Below are 4,992 nucleotides of genomic sequence, written 5' to 3'. Positions count from 1 at the left end.
ATTCATACTTCATTTCAAATCTAAAAGCTTAGATTGAGATTTTAATCAAATTTAGTCAAGAACGTATATGGATGTTATGTTGAAATGGTTCAACATAAGGAAATTCTATATGTGGACATACTGTAGCAAGAGATTGGTAAAGTATCACGTCTTTATGTGAGACATTGTGAATTGTATCCCATGTGCTTCGGGTATAGGAACGATTGCATATGCTATAATATTTAAGTGTTCCATTTTTCCAAACGCCTAGGGAATTTAGAGAGAAAAGGACTAGAATTGGATATGACTAAAATGATTAATGAATTGTCGAGGACAATATGAGGTTTACCAAAGATTGATTGCTCATGGACAGTTGGAAGTATAGTGTAAATTTGGAAGGACCATATTGACATATTCTGAAAATAGGCAACTCTTGTTCAGAAGTGATAGTCAAAATGGGAATATGGAAATATTACCATGAGTGGAAGTTATTCTTTACATTTATGTAAGATTAGAAAACTTAATGCAAGAAGGATGTTCAAAGGAATGTACTTTGAATGTGTGACTTCGTTTCCATGGAATTGCTCTCCATTGGAATACTTTGTGATATTTGTTGCCAAGTCTCTGTGACTTTTGTGCATAGTCATTACAAGAGGATCATTGCATATAAGTTTAGAATCTCACAGATTACAGTAAATGGCAAGAATTATGTATTCTTACATTTACGGTAAGGATTTGGAATTGTGAAATGAGTGTCATTGAAATGCTTTCAATTGATCTATTTCACAAAGAAAGGACCATAGGCAAACACAATGTGCATGCTCGGAGTATGGCATAACTGTTGTTTTAATTCAAGTATTAAGTTGATTAATCGAAACATTATACAATGAATAATGCGTAATCAATATGGTGATTAAATAAAAGGTGTTTTGTTTATATTCATAAGTTCTGAGACGATATTAGATTCCTTTGTTCTTGTGTTTCACTTTGCATGTTTTGACATCCCAAATAACTAGATTATTCAAACTATCCACAATCGATCATACTTTGGAAGTAGGTATTGAGGCAGGACTGTCATGAATCTGACTGTAGATTGTCTAGGTGTTTTAGACATATCATAAGTTTGATGCAGTGTTCATGAGTACTCCTGGAATAAGATTCGAGTATTAGATTAAACCCACGCTCATCTGAATCACTTCATGGATTTTATCACGAGTGATTGTGAGATGACAATATCTTATATTCTTGACACCAAGACATGTGAGTTGTAGCTTACAAGTCGGTTCCACATTGACTTATGTAAACTCACCAGTAACTTGGTGTTATAAAACATATTGTTGTGTGTGATATGATGAGTAAGTACAAGCAAGCATTTGAGTTAAAGTTTATCCATTCCTTTTACCCTTAGAGGGATAAAAACGATATATGTGGGCCCCTCGATGATGTAGTGATGAAAACCCTAAGTGCTTAGTCAAGCCTAGATTGATTTGATTTGTTCAATTAGTCGGTCGTCGTAAATTGGAAATTGCGAAAAAACAGATCGACATAGAGAAATGATTATAATCCATGTCTCATGTCCATACGATATCTAGAATGGAGGAATATATGATCCCTTATCTAATGCATGCGTCATTAACTAGGTCAGAGTTCAACAACGGCTTTTAAGAGCTACAATTGCTAGTCGGGTTGTGGAGTCCTACTTGCAATAATAGTTATTAGACTTATCCAAGTGGGAGACTGTTCGATTAGATGTCTAAGCCCATAACTATAATTGGTATGTACTTAGCCCGATAGTAGCATGGTCTATTTGGGTTGCATATCACCACGACAATTTGATAGGACGCACTTTGAGAAGAGGTTAGTTATGATTTATTAATATATTATAAGTTCTAATATATTAATATGAAATCATATGATTTAATTAGTATTGATCATGAATTAATTTGGAACTAATTTAGTGATCAAAAGAGACTAATTAAATTAATAGGGACTAATTATGTAAATTAGTTCTATATATATATATATATATATATATATATATATATATATATATATATATATATATATATGGTTTGGGCTTATGATACATGACAAACTAAATTTATGGATGAATGCATAAAGAGTTAGCCCACTTGAATAATGGATCATGGATAATAAGCCCAATTGTATGGATTAGGGTTTACCCATTACTCTTGGATTCCTACACTATATATATGACACCCTATAGCCTAAAATTGGTTGCACAAGTTTTGCTAGAGTGTTCTTGGAGAGCCATAACCGATTTTAGTGTGCATAAACTCTCTCAAAAGTCATCCTTTGTCTAGTGTGTGTTGTGAACCATTTGAGGTGTCACACTTGGGGCACTAAGTTCTTAAAGGCCAAATACAACAAGTTCTACAAGCTACATAAAGAGGTAAACTACTAACTAGTATTTTATATTGTTTATCTGAATTGCATGCTAGATGTAAGCTTAATGCTTGGGAAACAACATTGCATGTATAATTAGAGAAAGCATAGATCCAAAGCATTTAGGGTTGTATATGCACCATTGGATGTTGTAGTATACTAAAACCCAACAAGTTTAGGCTTCATGCTTTGGAAAAAAATTTATTGCATGTATAACTAGAGAAAAATTAGATCCAAAGCATTAGGGTTGTATGTGCCCCATAGGGATGTTATAGTGCTCAAAACCCATCAATAACATTGTTATGCATAATCCGTTGTACTCTAGTAAGAAGCTCCACCGCATCCGGCGCAAGAAAATGAAACGTATCAAATGCAAATGGTATGAACACGTGTTAATTTTCCATGCACGGTTTCTCATGTTTAGTGACCTTTCATGTAGCAGCTTTTAATGTAGCCTGTCCTGCCATGAAACCCTCAGCCCTCAATCCTACGAGAGGGGATACCCCCGTAAGGTCCACACATGTGTGTTTCCCTCCAAGACATCCAAAAATCAAAACGTCAGCCGGTTTAAGGGTTGACCTTGCTTCTGTCGGATCAGTCAGGAAATTCACAGCAACCTATTTCTTGGCGGAAACCCCCGCATGCTTTAATATGTCGACCAAAACATCCCTAACCATATTGTGCCCGTATTTGAGTCCTAAGAGTTCTTCGCAATGAATTGCATGCTCTCCAAAAGAGTCCAAACGTGCCTTGCGGCACACCGGACATAACTCGTCGGCTGGGAATATTGGAATTATGAATCGAAATTTAAGGATGGTATGATACTCCACAAGAGATCTATGTTGGCCCAACCCATCTATAGGGATAGCTAGAAGAAAATCTTGAGCATGTGGTGCACGTAAACATTGGAAAACTGCTTTTTTTTCTGAGCCGTCATGTGGAAATGCACTTCCATATCTTCGACAATTTTACTAAAAAGGGCACTCGACAGTGTATTCTGGGATTTAGGGGGGGCAGTGTCCTTAGTAGAAAAACTGCTAAGGTCAATGTCCGGAAGCTTGTTACGAAGAGAAGCTAAGGCACAAGCATAATCAGAATCCATACCATAAATGCCACTATCCCGTAAGATGTGGTCTTGCAATACCCAAGATTGGGCCTTTGAGGCAACAAAAGCATACAAGGTAGCCTCTACTGCCGAGTATAAACAAAAACCACCAAACCGAATGGGGAGGGAAGCAAGTCGTCACTATATGTGGCCAAGGAAAGGGCCACCACAAACCACAATGTTCTGAATCGCCCTGCATATCCCATTATTCAAGAACAACACCGCCTCCTCCATGGGAACGGGTTGGAATGTCCTCAGTCCAAAGAAAGGTTTAGCAATACCAATACAAGAACGAAGTAGAAGGAGCTCACTCTGCGGATTAGACAATTTTGGAAGAAGACGCATGAAATTCACAACGTTTTTAGCTCTCTTTATGGCTAAGCTGCTAACGAAACTAGCATCTCTACTAACAGCTCCCCAAAGAAGTTTCACCCCCAATGGTGGCCTCCCAATGCGAACCGGGAAAAGTCCCTTAAGCAGCTTCCTACCATCACACAAGGGCCAAAAGAGCTCCATTTTCTTGATATTCAACCGAAGGCCGAATTTTGGAGCGATAACCTTAATGATGTATAACGCTTTGGCCACCTCCTCAGAATCTCCAATAAGTGTGCCATCATCAAGGTACCATGTATGGAGAAGAAGCTTGCAATTGTCTCTAATATTCTACAAGAGTGGGTGTAACACAAGGGCAACGAGAAGTGGTCCTAAGGGATCTCCTTGCTGAACTCCAGTAGTAGACCAAATATACATGTCTCCTAGATATAACTTTGTTGCATGACCATATAGGAATTCTACCCACAAGGATAAAAAGGGTACCTCAATCTGACCTCATGAAGTAATGCGGATCTGTCAACAAGGTTAAATCTATTGGAGAAGTCTACGCTAAGCATGGAGAGAGACCCGTCATAATGGTGCTCACTCAACACCCTGTTAGCGCTATGTAACACGACTTCAGTGCCACCCAACACCATGTTTAGCAGCCCTTTAAGATCTGATCCTGTGAGGGTTGAACCAAAGCCTTGGCATAGGCAAGCTTCCTTCAAGTGCACTGGGATGGGAATGATCTCCATCCTTTCTCGGTATTGTGTCACATGCTCTTCAAGATCCATAGTTCCATCGTAAGGCTTCATGCTAGGAGTCTGGAAGCACTTACGAACTTCGGTTTCGGCTATTGAAGGAGAAAATCTTAACATCCTATGAATTATTAGAGATGCTTCTGGTATGGGTTGAACCACCTCGGGTACGCTTGAGATCATCTGTCTCAACTGTTGAAGTCCCCTAGCCATGTTTGGAATTATTCTTGGATCAACATTCATCGAGTTAGTATTGATAGTATTGTTGTTTAAGAAGTTACTAGACTCAAGGTTTCTAGGAGTATTGAAGGACACATTGAGATCATTGATCATAAATGCTTGATTTTTCATAGTTGTCCCCCAGGGTGACGCAGTAGTAGCAGGAGCTGTATTCCCCTGTTGATTTCCTGAGGATCCCGTATTCTCGAA

Source organism: Lactuca virosa, chromosome 1 (assembly GCF_052849685.1).
Source record: "Lactuca virosa cultivar CGN04683 chromosome 1, Lactuca_virosa_CGN04683_v6, whole genome shotgun sequence".
Taxonomy (NCBI): Eukaryota; Viridiplantae; Streptophyta; class Magnoliopsida; order Asterales; family Asteraceae; genus Lactuca; species Lactuca virosa.
This window is presented reverse-complemented; position numbering follows the sequence as displayed.